This window comes from Chrysemys picta, chromosome 15, assembly GCF_011386835.1.
Source record: "Chrysemys picta bellii isolate R12L10 chromosome 15, ASM1138683v2, whole genome shotgun sequence".
Classification (NCBI taxonomy): Eukaryota; Metazoa; Chordata; order Testudines; family Emydidae; genus Chrysemys; species Chrysemys picta.
In genome coordinates this window covers 8,702,747-8,722,227 of record NC_088805.1, presented here as the reverse complement: position 1 = coordinate 8,722,227, position 19,481 = coordinate 8,702,747, and the positions used below count along the sequence as shown (strand labels likewise).

Here is a 19,481-nt window from a genome sequence, read left to right as displayed (position 1 = left end):
GCAAAACTGGATGAGTTCTGGGCAGAGATCTCTCTCACTGCCCCCTAGACAGGACGTCTACCTTCTTCTGCTCATTCAGTCTCTATAGGCAGCTCTAATTCCATGCTGCCAGACGGGCAGATCAAGAATTTTCTTTGTAATCTGGTGGGATGTGGCCTTGATTTTTCCGAGAGTTATTCTGGGAATCCAGGAGGGCATGGGGAAGGGGCAAGGGAAACAGAAAAGTGGGGGTTGGTTTTTAAAAGGACTTATCTCTTACGGGAAAGTGGAGGAAGGCTCCGTTTTAAGAAACTGCAAACAGTGCATGAGGCTTGAGTGTAAGTAACTGCTGCTGGCATGGCAGAGGTTTATTTTGGCCCCGGACTGCCCTGGGAACAGCAGAGAAGCTAACACTCTTGGAATTCTCTCCCTTTACAATTCACTCAGCAACTTGGCTTCAAAAGACAATTTAAAAAAAAAAAAAAGAAAAAGGGAAATGTATCCAAATATTCAAGCCAAGGTTTGTATGTGAAACTGTGAGGAGGAGATTAAAGATCCAGCAAGGCTGATCTCTGACTGAAATGTTGGGGGAAGGGGTGTGTGTCAACATTTGGGATATCAGCTTAGATTGTGCAGAGCCTGTTCAGTCCTGGGTAAAAGTTTTGTGATCACCCTCTCTCACCAAGCACACACAAGGGTTGTAGTCTCTGTGGTGGGGACAGGAATGGTCTGGGGGGCAGTAGGGAACCAAGCTGCAGAACCTTTTTCTTCTTATGCTTCCAAGTTTGCAGGGTTTCATGTTTTTTTTTGTTTTTAATTCTGCAGCTGTTTCCCCAGGGTCACCCTCTGGTTTCACTTCCCAGAAGCTCTGTTGTCCCTGGGTCTTAATGCTCCTCCCATGCATGGGCAGAGCGGAGTCACAACATGGTGACAAGAAAAGAGATGAAGTTGAGTGGTGGCACCAAACGCAGTAGTTGTATGATGAAAAATCACAAAGCACATAATTAATAGAAAACAAGTTAAGGCTGTAACGCTATGCAACAACAGCTTTGGGCAGCAATTCACATGGGATTAGGGTGACCAGATGTCCCGATTTGTGGGTCTTTTTACTATATAGGATCCTATTACCCCTCACCCCCATCCCGATTTTTCACACTTGCTGTCTGGTCACCCTACATGGGATCCAGTTTAGTCCATGTGCATACAGTGTGAAATTGTAACTCAGGGTTTTTCAAACTGGGGTCGCTGCTTGTGCAGGGAAAGCCCCTGGCGGGTGGGCCTGTTTGTTTACCTGCCCCGTCTGCAGGTCCAGCTGATCATGGCTCCCACTGGCCGCGGATTGCTGCTCCGGGCCAATGGGGGCCGCTGGAAGTGGTGGCCAGTACGTCCCTCGGCCTGCGCCGCTTCCAGCAGCCCCCATTGGCCCAGAGCAGCAATCTGCAGCCAGTGGGAGCCGTGATTGGCCGAACCTGCGGACGGGGCAGGTAAACAAATAGGCCCGGCCAGCCAGGGGCTTTCCCTGCACAAGCGGCGACCCCTGTTTGAGAAACCCTGTTGTAACTGTTCAGTATTGATATACATTGTTGTTTGTGCTTTTCACATAGAGGGTGCGTTGTAGTAAACTGTGTAAGATGCCAGTTTCAACACGCAACCATGTAATTCACTAAAAACCTCTGGCGTTTTATGATGGAACCGTCAGGCTATGAGCAGGCCAGGCTGGCTGGTTCTTGCTACTGTAAGGGTGGTGTTGGGGAGGCCATTATATCAACCCGAACCTCACACATTTCTGCATACAATAATTTGTTGTTGCAATGCTATTTGCAATCTAAGACTTTCATGCAAAAACAGCATTTTTGCTCATTGCTGTTTTTTTTTTTTTTTTCCCTAGGTCCTAATTTGGGTGATCTGTCATCCTGGTCATGTCTGTATTCTTCTTCACAAGAATTTTTTTTATTATGAACCAGGCTGAAAAGTCTGTGCTGCTTTAAGATATCTGACTTTTTATAAAGGTCAAGTAAAAATTAATTTGTGCTTTGTTTGTTTCCCAAACATGAAATCTAAAATGCCCTCCAGTCACTTCTGCACAGTATTCATTTTTCACCATCAGCAAAACAACGCCGCTGTTGCTCTTTTCAGGAACAACTAATGCACAGGAGACAGACAATGCCTTTTTTTCTCCTTTTCATTTGTATTGGTTCAAGAGGAGAGTTCAGGTTTCAAAATTCTGGTGTCACCCCCATAATGCGACTCATTTTGGAGTTATTCTGTACTTGGAAATGTTGATATGAACTCAAATTGAGAGGCAGCATGGTATAACTAAGCAGGGACTGGAAGTTGTGAGTTCTCACCCTGGCTTTGCTGCAAACACTAGTGGGTGTCCATAGGCAACTTCCTTAGCCCAAAGTGACCTCCAGTTTTGAGTGTGTCTGTGTTTAAGTGTCCCATTTGAGAAACCCTGGGTCTGATTTTTCAGAAGCACTCACAATTCCAGATGGAAGGCAGTGGGAGCTGCAAGTGGGCTGCAAAACCCCTTTGCTTCTATGGAAGATTTGCCAGAGTAAGGCAGGAGTGCACGGACAGTGGTGTTTTGAGGATTAATTTGTAGATGTTTTCAAAGCACGGATGGGGGGGATATTTTCATAGGCACAAGGGGCAGTTTAGGTACCCAACTCCCATTGAATTTCAGTGGGAGTTGGCTGTCTAGCTGCTCTTTGTGACTTTAAAGATCTCCCTCTAAGTAATCATGATCAAATAATCTTGCTGGTTATTGGTGACTTCCAGTCATGTGATTAGAATACAGCAATTAATCAAACGATTGTAGGAATGCAGAATTATTTTTAAAGATGTCTGCCTGTGTGTGTGTGTGTGTGTCTCGCGCTCTCTCTCTCTCTCTAGGGCTCAAAGGGGTGTACATTATTACACCATACTCACACTTCCCAGTAGAAGGCAAGTTTTGAAGGCACATGTTCTTTGGCTTTGTTCTTTACACCACACCCAGGGCGTGTATTTTTGGACACAAATATGCATGTCTTATCATGCCAGCTGTTGCTTAAGAATTCACACGAGACAATGTTTCCAAAATGAAGATGCTGGAGTTCGAGAGTGCTGATGAAGAAATGTAGGATTCCCATCAGTTGCAGTAATTCATCCAACTGCCGAGTTTAATTTAATTACTGTTACATTTGTGGTATACGAGACTGCCTATGAAAGTGTTAAACTGCTAGAAACCAGATAATGTCCTGGCAGTATGATCAACCAGAGGGAGTTTTCTCCCATTTTGAAGATGGGGAAACTGAGGTACAGAAAGGGTCAGTGACTTGGGCAAGGTCCTAGAGGAAGTTTATGGCACAGCCAGGAATAGAAAGAATCCAGGTCTCTGTGGATCCTTTGCTTTTACCACAAAATCTTCCTTCTTCACCTATGACTTTAAAAAAAAGAAAAGAGATTTATTTTTCTTATAATTAGATGTAATAATTAGAATATAGAAACAAATCTGTGGCCTTCCAAATGTCACAGATGTCATTCTATTGCCTACCATGGACATTTACAGTTTCAGGCCAACATTGGAGATACAACTCAGATTATCCTGCTGCAATAGCACAGGCTTTTGCTAAAGGAGACTCTTCACTAGCTGTTGACCATACAGGGCCCATGACATGCATAACTGAGGAGTTCCAGTTCTATTCAGTGGAAAAAATGTTATGTGATCATGTAATTTATGCTAACACATGAGGGGTACAGAATTAAGGTTGCATGGGCAACATGAATTCTGACTTTTCCTTTTGAGTGCCTGATTTTGCAATTTAATATTTTTTTTAATGCAGCTGTATGTGAGCAATTGTGTATGTTATATAGATTGTTTCTCCTTCAGAGTGGTCTGTTATCCTGGTTTGCTGGAGAGACCCTGTAAGTTTCCTCTCTGTGGTGCTCTAAGGGTACGTCTATACCCAGCCGCTAGTTCGGCGGCTGGCAATTGAACTTCTGGGTTCGACTTATCACGTCTTGTCTGGACGTGATAAGTCGAACCTGGAAGTGCTCGCCGTCGACTGCGGTACTCCAGCTAGACGAGAGGAGTACCGCGGAGTCGACGGGGGAGCCTGCCTGCCGCGTGTGGACCGAGGTAAGATCGAACTAAGGTACTTCGAACTTCAGCTACGTTATTCACGTAGCTGAAGTTGCGTACCTTAGTTCGATTTGGGGGGTTAGTGTAGACCAAGTCTAAGTAGCTGAAGGAATTGTTTGTTTTTGTTTTTTTTTTTTCTTTGTTTTTAGCCACTTGCTTGTCATGACTGCTGTCTGCTCTGCCAATGAACCGCTTTCCAATGGACCTTTGCAAACTGGGTTATCCAATTCTTCTAATCTGTCAATCTCATCATTCCAGTCTCACACATCTACTGTGTCTGGGAGTTACCTGTGTCTTATTTTTATACACACTGCATGGATTAAAACCTTTAAAGATGACTTACAAATTGTTCGACTTGCATCTTTTTGCACCCCTGCATTGGCTCAGTGCGTAGAGTATATAATTACTAACATGGACGGTTATAGATATAGATATAGATATATGTATATGTGTGTGTATATATATAATAACATTATGTTAGAAGGGGTTTATTGGCATGAGGTCAGAATGGCACATTATTCATAAATGGCAAAGCCATGAGTGTATTATGCAAGTCATCCCAAATAACTACTATTTAAAACTGTAATCCACACAATTATCAGTTCCATATATGCCACATATTGCCTAAACCGCTTTGAAAATCTCAATCCATGAGTTCAACTGTGTAGGACAGGAAAATTATAACAAGTAATATTTAGAGTTGTTAAAAATGTATCTATAATAGGTTTTTCATAGGTAATGTAGAAACATTAAGGTTATATGTCATGATTTGCCAGGGCTTGAATAAAATATTTTATATCTCATTGGAAAGCAATGGATTTCTCTATGACCGGGTATATCCCTGTGGTATCCGGGAAAGTGTTAAGTCTCTTCACTATACTGAAAGGCGTAAACTGAAAGATTGCCTGAGCTGCTAGTCCTGGAGAGAAGACCTGGCAACTGATAGATTGCTGGGAGATGGAGCTGACAGCTGTGCCAGCCTTGTCTATACTAGAAAATTTACCTGCATAACTGTACTAGTATAATTACATCAATATAACTCCACTTAGGCCTGGTCTACACTATGAGTTTAGGTCAAATTTAGCAGCGTTAAATCGAATTAAGCCTGGACACGTCCACACGACGAAGCCCTTTTTTCCGACTTAAAGGGCCCTTTAAACCGGTTTCTTTACTCCACCTCCGACGAGGGGATTAGCGCTAAAATCGGCCTTTGCGGGTCGGATTTGGGGTAGTGTGGACGGAATTCGACATTACTGGCCTCCGGGAGCTATCCCACAGTGCTTCATTGTGACCGCTCTGGACAGCACTCTCAACTCACATGCACTGACCAGGTAGACAGGAAAAGCCCCGCGAACTTTTGAATTTCATTTCTTGTTTGTCCAGCGTGGAGAGCACAGGTGACCACGCAGAGCTCATCAGCACAGGTAACCATGATGGAGTCCCAGGATCGCAAAAGAGCTCCAGCATGGACAGAACGGGAGGTACAGGATCTGCTCGCCATATGGGGAGACGAATCAGTGCTAGCTGAACTCCGTAGCAGTAAACGAAATAGCAAAATATTAGAAAAAGTCTCAAAGGCCATGAAGGACAGAGGCCATAACAGGGACACACAGCAGTGCCGCGTGAAAATTAAGGAGCTAAGGCAAGCCTACCACAAAGCCAGAGAGGCGAATGGAAGTCCGGGGCAGAGCCGCAAACATGCCGCTTCTACGCGGAACTGCATGCCATGCTAGGGGGTGCAGCCACCACTACCCCAACCGTGTGCTTTGACTCCATCAATGGAGAATCACGCAACAAGGAAGCGGCTTCGGGGTACGAGGAAGATAGCTCACAGCAAGGAAGCAGAGAAACCGGTTTCCCCAACAGCCAGGATATGTTTATCACCCTGGACCTGGAACCAGTAACCCCCGAACTCACCCAAGGCGTGCTCCCAGACCCTGAGGGCACACAAGGGACCTCTGGTGAGTGTACCTTTGTAAATATTACACATGGTTTAAAAGCAAGCGTGTTTAATGATTAATTTGCCCTGGCAATCGTGACCAGTACAGCTACTGGAAAAGTCTGTTAACGTGTATGGGGATGGAGCGGAAATCCTCCAGGGACATCTCCAGAAAGCTCTCCTTCATGTACTCCCAAAGCCTTTGTAAAAGGTTTCTGGGGAGGGCTGCCTTATCCCGTCCGCCATGGTAGGACACTTTACCACGCCAGGCCAGTAGCACGTAGTCTGGAATCATTGCATAACAAAGCATGGCAGCATATGGTCCCTGTGTTTGCCGGCATGCAGACAAGATCCATTCCTTTTCTCTCTTTGTTATCCTCAGTAGAGTGATATCATTCACGGTCACCTGGTTGAAATGGGGTGATTTTATTAAGGGGACATTCAGAAGTGCACGTTCCTGCTTGGCTGAACAGAAATGTTCCCCGCTGTTAGCCACGCGGGGGGGGGGGGGGGGAGGGGTAAAGTGATCATCCCAGAGAATTGGGTGGGGGGGGTAGTTGGGTTTGTGCTGCATGTTAACCTGGAAACTGCAGCCCCTCCTTTTACATTGCAAACCCATTTTAAATGGCCAACCCAACGGGTGCTTGGTATGGGAAATGAAGGCGCTACTGTTTGAAACCATTCCCACATGTTAAGAAGGTTAAAAAAGCCAAAAGACTGTGGCTTACCATGGCTGCCTACAAGTCAAAATCTGTTGCCTGGCACTGCATAAGTGATCTCTCACATTAAACCGGCAGGCCCTCAATATAAGAAGGAAAAATGCGACCTTGTAACGAAAGCACATGTGTTGTGTAATGTGAACAGCAAAATTTAACGTGAAAGAGTGTACCCATTGTTCTCTAAAATGTTTTTTTTAACCACCTCTCCCTTCTCCACCACCAGCTGCAAATGTTTCTCCTTCACAGAGGCTAGTGAAGATTAGAAGGAGAAAATGGTGGACTCGGAATGATATGTTCTCGGAGCTCCAGATGTCCTCCCACGCTGACAGAGCACAGCAGAATGCGTGGAGGCAGTCAATGTCAGAGTGCAAAAAAGCACAATATGAACGAGAGGAGAGGTGGCGGGCTGAAGAGAACAAGTGGCGGGCTGAAGAGGATAGGTGGCATCAGCTTGCTGACAGAAGGCAAGAGTCGATGCTCCGGCTGCTGGAGCATCAAACTGATATGCTCCAGCATATGGTTGAGCTGCAGGAAAGGCAGCAGGAGCAGACACCACTGCTATAGCCCCTGTGTAACCAACAGCCCTCCTCCCCAAGTTCCATAGCCTCCTCACCCAGACGCCCAAGAACATGGGGGGGGGGCCTCTGGCCACCCAGTCACTCCACCCCAGATGATTGCCCGAGCATCAGAAGGCTGGCCTTCAATAAGTGTTAAAGTTTTAAAGTTTTAAACTGCAGTGTGTCCTTTTCCTTCCCTCCTCCCCCACCCCTCCCGGGCTACCTTGGCAGTTATCCCCCTAATTGTGTGATGAATTAATAAAGAATGCATGAATGTGAAGTAACAATGACTTTATTGCCTCTGCAAGCGGTGCTCGAAGGGGGAGGGTAGGGTGGTTAGTTTACAGGGAAGTAGAGTGAACCGGGGGTCGGGGGCGCAGAGGGTTCATCAAGGAGAAACAAACAGAAGTTTCACACCGTAGCCTGGCCAGTCACAAAACTGGTTTTCAAAGCTTCTCTGATGCGCACCGCGCCCTGCTGTACTCTTCTAACCACCCTGGTGTCTGGCTGCACGTAATCAGCGGCCAGGCGATTTGCCTCAACCTCCCACCCCGCCATAAATGTCTCCCCCTTACTCTCACAGATATTGTGGAGCGCACAGCAAGCAGCAATAACAATTGGAATATTGGCTTCGCTGAGGTCTATCCGAGTCAGTAAACTGCACCAGCGCGCTTTAAAACGTCCAAATGCACATTCCACCACCATTCGGCACTTGCTCAGCCTATAGTTGAACAGGTCCTGACTACTGTCCAGGCTGCCTGTGTATGGCTTCATGAGCCATGGCATTAAGGGGTAGGGTGGGTCCCCAAGGATAACGATAGGCATTTCAACCTCCCCAATGGTTATTTTCTGGTCCAGGAAGAAAGTCCCTTCCTCCAGCTTTTGAAACAGACCAGAGTTCCTGAAGACTCGAGCATCATGTACCTTTCCTGGCCATCCCACGTTGATGTTAGTGAAACATCCCTTGTGATCCACCAGGGCTTGCAGCAGCATTGAAAAGTACCGCTTGCGGTTTATGTACTCGGTGGCATGGTGCTCCAGTGACAAGATAGGGATATGGGTTCCATCTATCACCCCACCACAATTTGGGAATCCCATTGCAGCAAAGCCATCCACTATGACCTGCACGTTTCCCAGAGTCACTACCCTTGATATCAGCAGGTCTTTGATTGCGTTGGCTACTTGGATCACAGCAGGCCCCACAGTAGATTTGCCCACTCCAAATTGATTCCCGACTGACTGGTAGCTGTCTGGCGTTGCAAGCTTCCACAGGGCTATCGCCACTCGCTTCTCAACTGTGAGGGCTGCTCTCATCCTGGTATCCTGGCGCTTCAGGGCAGGGGAAAGCAAGTCACAAAGTTCCATGAAAGTGCCCTTACACATGCAAAAGTTTCGCAGCCACTGGGAATCGTCCCACACCTGCAACACGATGCAGTCCCACCAGTCTGTGCTTGTTTCCCGGGCCCCAAATCGGCGTTCCATGGCATGAACCTGCCCCAGTAACACCATGATTTGTACATTGCTGGGGCCTGTACTTTGAGAGAGGTCTATGTCCATGTCAATTTCCTCATCACTCTCGTCGCCGTGCTGCAATCGCCTCCTCGCCAGGTTTTTCTTTGGCATGTTCTGGCTCTGCATATACTCCAGGATAATGCACGTGGTGTTCGTAGTGCTCATAATTGCCACGGTGATCTGAGCGGGCTCCATGATCCCAGTGCTATGGCGTCTGGTCTGAAAAAAGGTGCGAAACTGACGGAGGGAGGGAGGGAGGGGCGACTGATGATATGGCGTACAGGTACAGGGAATTAAAATCAACAAAGGTGGCTGTGCATCAGGGAGAAACACAAACAACTCTCACACAGAATGGCCCCCTCAAAGATTGAACTCAAAACCCTGGGTTTAGCAGGCCATTGATTTCACGGAGGGAGGGGGAAGCAAATGAATACAGAACAAATCTGGTCCATCTATTTTTTACATCTTAAGCTGGCAGCAGACAGTGCAGCATGACTGATAGCCATCAGCATCTTCTGGGTGCTTGGCAGAAGATGCTGTACTACGACTGCTGGCCATCATCGTCAAGACGGTTCAATAGGACTGCAGGCAGGATTGAGTCTCCAGGAGACAAAACATGTCTGCCCAGGTGCCTCTGACCGAACTCACTGAGGAATACGATGACGATGGATACCAGTCGTAATACACCATCTACTGCCAAAAGGCAATTAGCTGCTGCTGTGTAGCAATGCAGTACCACGTCTGCCGGCACCCAGAGGACATATGGTGACGGTGAGCTGAGCGGGCTCCATGCTTGCTGTGGTATGTTGTCTGCACAGGTAACCCAGGTAAAAAGGCGCGAATCGATTGTCTGCCATTGCTCTGACGGAGGGGGAGGGGCCTGATGACATGTACCCAGAACCCCCCGCGACACTGTTTTTGCATCATCAGGCATTGGGATCTCAACCCAGAATTCCAATGGGCGGTGGAGACTGCGGGAACTCTGGGATAGCTACCCACAGTGCAACGCTCCGGAAGTCGACGCTAGTCTCGGTACTGTGGACGTGGTCCGCCGACTTAATGCACTTAGAGCATTTTATGTGGGGACACACACAATCGACTGTATAAAACCGATTTCTATAAAATCGGCTTCTATAAATTCGACCTAATTTCGTAGTGTAGACATACCCGTATAAATACTCTTATTCCAGAATAAGCATGTCTACAGGGGGAGTTAAACTGGTATAGTTATGCTGATAAATTTCCCTGTGTGAACAAGCCCTTTAAGTAGGGAAAGCCATAAAAGAGAAGCAGAGGTAGCTAGTGTAGAGGATTACGGGAGAGGTGTTCTTTTTCCCTAGAGATGCTTGGCCGTCTCCTGTACTGGGTATTCCCTATGGGAAGCAGTACCTGGGGGTTGCCCCCTGCTTTGAACTCAAGAGGACTGTACTGCTGCACAGAGACTGCAGCCACAATGAGAACTGTTTTTTATTTTATTTTTTTATTTGTAGCTGAAAGAAGCAGCCCTGTGTTAATGGACCATTGGATCAAATGGAAGATTTTTTTTTCCATGGGACCTGTGGCCAAAGGAAGCTGCCGTGGGGCTGGCTTTTGGTTTGGGTTTTTTTCCTTTGCTGATATTGACACCTCTTTCCCTCTCTTTTGGGACATGACTTCAAGGGGCTGTGACACTCAATGGGGAAGTCGCTGCATAGCACCCACTTCCAGCCCTTGTGGATTTTGCAGTATTGGGCTTTTAAAATTGTGAGTAGAGCAGGATTGAATGCTATCCATCTTACACCTCAGACCAATATAACTGTGGGGGAGAAAATAAAAAAAATCTGCCAGAGAAGTGTTTCTTCCTCCGCTCTTTGAAGTGGCAGCTGTTTGGAACTGCTCCCAAGCTTTGGAATGTTAGGAGAAATCCTCAGGGAGATGGATTAGCATGTTGGGGGCAGGTGAGGTGGTCAGGGGTGAATGATAAAATGCAACTTGTATCCTGGCTAGGCAATTTATCATAGGTATTGCCACCACTTAATGTGTGTGGATTTTGTATATATAAATGGTGTTTACTGGCAAGTGTTGTATTATTGCTATTCATTTAACTGCTCAGCAAATGCCTGCAGCACTTCACAAAACATCCAGACATGTTCCCTGCTCTGAAGAGCTCACTATCTGTATCTATCAAATAAATTTAAATAACTTACGAAGCCTCCATTGTGGCTTTTGGTTATTTTGAGCTGGCTCTGTTCCTCCCTCACTGACAGGTCTCAGAAGGTAGGCTGGGTGTCAATCGCATATTGCAGCCTGCACGGTTTCAGTCTCTCCTGGTGGCCTCCTGTACAGGATGATGGACAAGGGAAATGCGGAGCTCTTTTCCTCTCAGCATCCTCCAGTGAAAGCCTTTGGGGGATAAGGAGCATCTCCCATCACTGACCTCTACGTAGACCCTGTGATTGTAGCTAACAAAAAGCAAGAACCTGATCGCTGGAAAACAAAACACAGCAATAGTTAAGACCCCACCAGACATACTTCTACCTGAGGTTATTCTGTGAGCACCTCTGGAGCCCCAATCCTACTCCCACCAGCTTCAGTGAGAGCAGGCTTAAGTCCTAGGGATGCAGCCCTTCCCCAATGGAACCTCTGAGTCTTCATGTTTGCATCAGTCCAGCCATTCACAACACACACTTTGCATCTCTACAGAGGAAAAAGGACACTAAACTATCTAAACTCCTACATGCCACAAGAGGCCACAAGTGGTTCCCTTAACTCACCTAACAATATTGTTAATCTATCCAGCTATACTCTTAGCCCGACAGAAGAGTCTGTCCTATCTCAGGGTCTCTCCTTCTGCCCCACTGCCCCCACAAACATGATACAGTTCTGCGGTGACCCAGAATCCTACTTTCGACGTCTCCAAATCAAGGAATATTTCCAATACACCACTGAACAGCACACTAATACACAGGAAGCTTCCTACCAACACTACAAAAATAAGGATTTTGCGTGGACTCCTCCTGAAGGTCAAAACAACAGACTGGACTTCTACATAGAGTGCTTCCGTCGACGTGCACAAGCTGAAATTGTGGAAAAACAGCATCACTTGCCCCATAACCTCAGCCGTACAGAACACAATGCCATCCACAGCCTCAGAAACAACTCTGACATAATAAAAAAGGCTGACAAAGGAGGTGGTGTAGTCATCATGAATAGGTCAGAATATGAACAAGAGGCTGCTAGACAACTCTCTGACACCACATTCTACAGGCCATTACAACTCTGACCCCCCTGAGGATTACCAAAAGAAACTACACCATCTGCTCAAGAAACTCCCTAAAGAAGCACAGGAACAAATCTACACTGACACCCCTAGAACCCTGACCAGGGGTATTCTACCTGCTACTCAAAATCCATAAACCGGGGAATCCTGGTTGCCATCATCTCAGGCATTTGCACCCTGACAGCAGGATTATCTGGCTATGTATACTCTCTCCTCAGGCCCTATGCTACCAGCACTCCCAGCTATCTTCGAGACACCACTGAATTCCTGAGGAAACTGCAATCCTTTGGTGATCTTCCAGAAAACACCATCCTTAGGGTTACCATTCGTCCGGATTTACCCGGACATGTCCTCCTTTTTGTGCTAAAAATAGCGTCCGGGGGGAATTTGTAAAACACTCAAAATGTCCGGGATTTCCCCCCTCCCCCGGCAGAGCAGAGCGAGCAGCTGGGAGGGCTGCAGGAAAGTCCCGGGCTGGACTCCGGAGCAGCTGTAGAGGAGCCGGATCCGCCCTGCATTCTGAGCAGGCAGCTCTCCCCTGCAGCCCGGTCCAGCAGCACTGTGCAGGGCCAGGGACCGGGTTTTGTTGTGCTGGGGAGCGCAGCCACGTGTCCGGCTCGGCTCGCACAGAGCCCAACACCCTGTTCTGAGCAGCAGGGTAAGGGGGCCAGGGGGCAGGAGAAGGGGCAGGGAGGTTCTGGAGGGGGCAGTCAAGAAACGGGGGGGGCTTTTTGGGGGGAGGGGAGAAAGTTTTGGGCAGTCAGGGTACAGGTAGGGGGTAGGGTCCTGGGGGGCAGTTGGGGGGGGTCTTAGGAGGGGGCAGTTAGGGGACAAGGAACAGGGAGTCTTAGGTAGGGGGTGGGGTTCTGGAGGGCAGTTAGGAGCAGGGGTCCCAGGAGGGGGCAGTCAGGGGACAAGGAGCGAGGAGGGGGTTGGGAGTTCTGGGGGGGGCTGTCAGGGGGCAGGAGTGGGGAGAGGGATCGGAGCAGTCAGGGGACAGGGAGCAGAGGGGTTTAGATGGGTTGGGAGTTCTGGGGGAGGCTGTCAGGGGGCAGGAGTGCGGAGAGGGATCGGAGCAGTCAGGGGACAGGGAGCAGAGGGGTTTAGATGGGTCGGGGTTCTGGGGGGGGCTGTCAGGGGGTGGGGAGTGGTTGGATGGGGCGTGGGAGTCCCAGGGGTCTGTCTGGGGGTGGGGGTGTGGATAAGGGTTGGGGCAGTCAGGGGACAAGAGGCAGGGAGGCTTAGATAGGGAGTGGAGTCCTGGGGGGCAGTTAGGGGCAGGGGTCCCAGGAGGGGGCAGTCAGGGGACAAGGAACGGGGGGAGGGTTGGGGGTTCTGGGGGGGCGGGAAGTGGGAGGGGCAGGGGCGGGGCTAGGGCGGGGCTCCTCCCGTCCTCTTTTTTGCTTGCTGAAATATGGTAACCCTAACCATCCTAGCCACTATGGATGTAGAAGCCCTCTACACCAACATTCCACACACAGATGGACTACAAGCCATCAGGAATAGCATCCCCGATACCATCACGGCAAACCTGGTGGCTGAACTTTGTGACTTGGTCCTCACCCACAAATTTGTCTTCAGATTTGGAGACAATTTATACCTTCAAGTCATCGGGACTGCTATGGGTACCTGCATGGCCCCTCAGTATGCCAACATTTTTATGGCTGACTTAGAACAACGCTTCTTCAGCTCTCATCCCCTAGTGCCCCTCCTCTACTTGCACTACATTGATGACATCTTCATCATCTGGACCCATGGGAAGGAGGCCCTTGAGGAATTCCACCAAGATTTCAAGGCTTTCCACCCCACCATCAACCTCACTCTGGACCAGTCCACACAAGAGGTCCACTTACTAGACAATACAGTGCTAATAAGCGATGGTCAGATAAACACCACCCTATACCGGAAACCTACTGACCGCTATATTTACCTACATGCCTCCAGCTTTCATCCAGACCACATCACACGATCCATTGTCTACAGCCAAGCTCTAAGATACAACTGCATTTGCTCTGTCTCTGTCTGAGGGATCAAACACCTACAGAATCTCTATCAAGCGTTCTTAAAACTGCAATACCTACCTGGTGAAGTGAAGAAACAGATTGACAGAGCCAGAAGGTTACCGAGAAGTCACCTACTACAAGACAGGCCCAACAAAGAAAGTAACAGAACGCCACTAGCTGTCACCTACTGCCCCCAACTAAAACCTCTCCAGTGCATCATCAAGGATATACAACCTATCCTGAAAGAAAATCCCTCACTCTCACAGACCTTGGGAGACAGGCCAGTCCTCGCTTACAGACAGCCCCCCAACCTGAAGCAAATACTTACCAGCAACTACACACCACACAACAAAAACACCAACCCAGGAACCAAACCCTGCTACAAACCCCGGTGCCAACTCTGTCCTCATATTTATTCAAGGGACACCATCATAGGACCTAACCACATCAGCCACACCATCCGGGCCTCATTCACCTGCACATCTACCAATATGATATATGCCATCATGTGCCAGCAATGCCCCTCTGCCATGTACTTTTGTGTAGAATAAAAGAAAAGAATAAATGGACACAAATCTGACATCAGAAATCATAACATTCAAAAACCAGTAGGAGAACACTTCAATCTCTCTGGTCACTCAATAACAGACCTAAAAGTGGCAATTCTTCAACAAAAAAAACTTCAAAAACAGACTTCGATGTGAAGCTTCAGAACTGGAATTAATTTGCAAACTGGATACCATCAGATTAGGCCTGAATAAAGACTGGGAGTGGTTGGGTCATTACAAAACCTAAACTTAATTTCCCCAATACTAATTTCTCCCTACTGTTACTCACACCTTCTTGTCAACTATCTGTAATGGGCCACTCTCTTACCACTTCAAAAGTTATTTTTCCTCCCTTGGTATCCTGGTGTTAATTGATTTATTTTGTTAGACTGACTTCACACTTGGTAAAGCAACCCCCATCCTTTCATGTATTTATACCTGCTCCTGTATTTTTCACTTCATGCATCTGATGAAGTGGGTTCTAGCCCATGAAAGCTTATGCCCAAATAAATTTGTTAGTCTCTAAGGTGCCACGAGGACTCCTCGTTGTTTTCTCCACGTCATTGTAGCATATTCCAGTCTGCCACTCAAAGGGCTTACCTACACAGGAAGTTAGTGCACAGCAAGCTAGGTATGAATTTTCAGTGAACTAGCTACTCCATACTAACTCTCTGTGTGGACATTCTTACTGCACACTAGAAGTGTTCTTGGTCAGTTTAGTTTGGTGCACTTTTAAAATGTATTTAAGCTAACATGCACAAAGGCACTTTTAGTGTGCGGAGTGTCCACATAGTAAGTGCAGAGTAGCAAGGGCACTTTAAATTCAGTCTGCTGCACACTAACTTCTCTATATTGACAAGCTCTAAGCTCCTGATCTCAGAAGTGGCCCTCTCATTTTAGAAGCCCACCCCTAATTTGGAATACCCTGGTTTATAAAAGTGCAACCCCATCACCAGTTTTCCCCCATCCACTTACAGAAAAAGAGTGAGAAGGCTAGCCATCAAAGAGAGAAAGGAACAAACACACTGCTCACGTAGAGTATTCCGTTTAGCGCTATGTTCCCAAAGACGAGCTGTAGAAAAGAAACTGGCATAGCCTCTAAAACAATAGCTTTCTTTTCTTAATCACTATAATACCCTCAGGGAAAGACGTGAAGAAGAGGGAACCTCAACCCCTCCTCTTGCTCCACCTCCACTTTCAGGGAGACATAGAAAAAAAGTGTCTTCTACCTTATCAATAAATGTGTCAGTACCTAGGCCACAAGGTAATACTGAAATAGTCCTGAAAGACAGCTGTGATAAATGAAAGGGGGGGAGGTGGCTCCCTCTTATGGACTCAGCCAGCCAGTTAGCTATAAAATCCCTCTTAATAGTTGTTCTGTACTTGCTTTACCTGTAAAGGGTTAAAAAGTCTCCCTGCATAGGTAAAAGGAAGGGAGTGGGCACCTGACTAGAAGAGCCAATGAGAAGGCTAGAACTTTTTAAAATTGGGGGAAAAAACTTCCCCTTTGTCTGTGTTGTTCTCCTGGAGAGAAGGGACAAAGCAGCTATGCTGTAAGAGCTTGGGCTAGGTATCAAAAATCATCAAATCATACCTAGAAACTACTCATTTGAAACCCCAGATACGTAAGTAGATCTGGGAATGTCTAGGAAGACATTATTAGGTTTATTTCTTTATGGCTTGTGGACTTCTCTGTGCTAACCCCAAATGCTTTGTTTTGCTTGTAAACTTTAAGCTGGACCTCAAGAAGGTTATTCTTGATGCTTAATTTTTGTAAGTGGGTTTTTTCAAATGTATTTTCTTTCTTTCTTTCTTTTTGTTTTTAGTCAAATTTACCTTTTTTAAGAACAAGATTGGATTTTGTGTCACTAAGAGATTTGTGCACATGTTGTTTAATTAGCTGGTGGTAACAGCTGATTTCCTTTGTTTTTGTTTTTTTTCCCTCAGCTCTTCACGGAGGGGGTGAAAGGGCTTGAGGGTACCCCACGGGGAGGAATTCCCAAGTATGCCTTCCTGGGCTCTCAAAGGGGTTCTGCATTTGGGTGGTGGCAGCATCTACCCATCCAAGGTCAGAGAAAAGCTGTAACCTTAGGAGTTTAATACAAGCCTGGAGTGGCCAGTATTAATTTTTAGAATCCTTGCGGGCCCCACCTTCTGCACTCAAAGTGCCAGAGTGGGAAATCAGCCTTGACAACAGCTCTACTCCTTGTCGTTTTCCATCTCACTAGGCAAGAGGCACATATCCCTTCACATTCTTCCATTTATATGATAGGGGTGATACTCCACCACCTGTATAAAACACCCAGAGGTCCTTGGATGAAAGGTGAAAAGTATCACTATTTTCCAAGAGTCTGCTTCTTTAAGAAGGTTATTTGCAGTTAATTGTCCACTGAGTCTGGCAAATGTTTAATAAGCAGACTTTCTTATTCCAGTAAAGCTAAGTCACTTTTGTGTTACTAAAGACTGCTGCTTATTAGATACAATGCCCAACTGGTCAATACATCGGAGAATATTCTGATAGTGAGTTACAGTACCTCAAAGCACTTGTAGTAGAGATGCAATAGGAGATGTAGATTGAGGCTGAGCGAGAATTAAATACATTGATCATTTGGGTGTATGACAGACTTCACGGTGGCAGATTACATGGTGGCAAAGAAGTGACACCTCGAGGAGGAGACTGCCTCCCAGTGCAGTGCAGCAGTCCCTTGATGAGGGCATTCCAACTGGCACGGGCTGACAGCGCACCGGCTAATTGCAGATTGTTCTGCCTCAGATTCTGGGAGAGTCCTCGGAGGGAAAGTAGTTTCATTTAAAGAAAGCTGTTGGTAATAAGCAGAATTGGGTTTTAATGGGGTTCGTACGGATAGAACTGAAATCAAATTAGAGTCTAATTGGCATGCACGAGGCAGGAGGAGAGGCAGAAAGCACAGAGCTGCAATGGCTGTCTTGTGCTGAGAGGCTCAGCAAGCAGTGCTTATGCAGCCAGTCTCCATTAAGTCTCTATCCATAATGTATGAGACTTGTAAACCCAGGGGATTGCCTAACAAAAGGGGGAGACTCCTCCAAACTACCCTTCAGAACGTGATGGGCCTGCTGTCCCAGGAGGGGCTGTTCTAGAGAGCACTTTTAGTTACTAATGGTTCACTTTGGCAGCAGAGGTAATAGAGCACTAATGCACTCCAAGCCAAGGGCTGGCTTCTCCTCCATTGCACTCTGCTGCTCTCCTGCTATTCAAGGATCACTGCAAGGGGACAAGGCATTTTCCTCAAAATACAATAAAAATGACAGCAATAATTATGAATGAGTGAGAAGAATTGCAGGAAGGTATTCTCTGCCTGAAAGTGCTTCTGTTGGGAGTAGCAACTTCATCCTTCAGTTACTCATTACTTACTCAGGGCTCGGACCTAGACCCAAGTCACCAGGGGGGGATTTTATTCTCTCTTTCTATCCTCCTCTCCTCTTTCCCTCCTCCCGCCAATATAGAGGTGTTTGATTTTAGAGTTCTAGTTCTGGCCCATCTCTGCTATAAAATTCCTGGGTGCTGCTTTACATACCTGGCATGTAGGGCTACAATATTCTTCTATGTGCCAGTTCACGTGTCTTAGCCATATTACAAAATCATCTTTGCAGTTAGCACTGCTAACTTTGGTTTCAGCACAGAATGCAGCATGTGAATGGGCATGAGAAACTGAACTCCCCTCTCACCCTTGTTGCTGGTCCTGCGGGAACAGTGCTTCGTGGCATGTTGGCAGGGTAGTGATTGGAGTTGTGGAGGTGAGGAACAGTTACTCTACTGTTGGCCATGCTGTACCCTTCTGTGGACTTCAGAATAGAGGGGTTGTCAGTCCGCTGACAGTAAATTAATTTACAACAAGCTGAAGAGGCCTAGAGAACATGAATCTGCATCCCAGGCTTTACCAAGACCCTGACTTTGCTTTGCAGTTTGGCAGGCAGATTTCTGAGGAATGCAAATAAGGAAACAGCTGAAATATGTGAAAACGATGGAGGCCAAATTCGTACTCCGCTAAGCAGCCTCAGCTCCATTGAAGTCAACAGGCTGTGTCAGCGAAGACCAACAGTGAATTTGCCCTAGGGCATGAGGAGATGCCAGTTTCATCTCCAGTCTCATCATCAGCAATGCCTGCTGCAACCCAAGTGGGATTCACTGCAAGTGGTAGGCCAGGAGAGGGTTCTCTTGGTGTGGGAGTGACAGTCTGCCCCAGAGTGAGGCAGAGAGAGGGCTCAGAGAATTATCTAAACTTTCAGATTCTTAGCTGAACCTTTCTGTGGCTCACCCATTACTATCTGATATATAATGCCAATGATTAGAGTAGCATTTCTAGAGCATGCGTCACTTAAAAGTGTCTTGCATTGATTAACACACAATAGGACCCCTATGGCAGCATGAAAGTAATAGATAACAAATATTTATGTGATGATTACACCAGATAAAGATACAAACTTGTACTGTTAACATATTTTTTAAAAACTTACATTTTACTGTAGATGAACAATGTGAAACATTTTTTCTAGTCGGGTGTTAATAATCAGAAGAGGATATTTTCCATTTTGGACAGATCCAGCAAACAAGAGAGAATCTGCACATGGTATCTGTCCTTTTCCTGCAGCAAAAGCACAAACTTCTATTCTTTGCCCAAGTCATTCACGCAGAGCTAGATCTTGCCTTTGGGCACATCCCTGGGCAAAGGGTGATGCATACTCTGCTCCCCCACCCCCAGGATTATCTCTGGAAGGCTTGGTGTCTGACAGACACACCCAAGTCAAAATTCTCTCTCACTTTCCTCCTTGCTAAGGGGAATAGTAATTTGCTGCTGCCCTCCC

General features: G+C 46.8%; 1 long non-coding RNA gene across 2 annotated transcripts in view; it reads left to right on the top strand.

The window, feature by feature from the left end:
- Positions 1 to 19,481, top strand: part of LOC135975799 (uncharacterized) — a 62,927-nt gene that overhangs the window by 27,936 nt on the left and 15,510 nt on the right. Inside the window, exon 3 of one of the 2 annotated variants that reach the window (XR_010592844.1) lies at positions 4,252 to 6,486. The exons of the other annotated variant lie outside the window; for it this stretch is intronic. This is a non-coding gene — a long non-coding RNA (uncharacterized LOC135975799). Of the gene's footprint in view, positions 1 to 4,251; positions 6,487 to 19,481 lie in introns of those variants that run through there. 2 annotated transcript variants of the gene reach the window in all.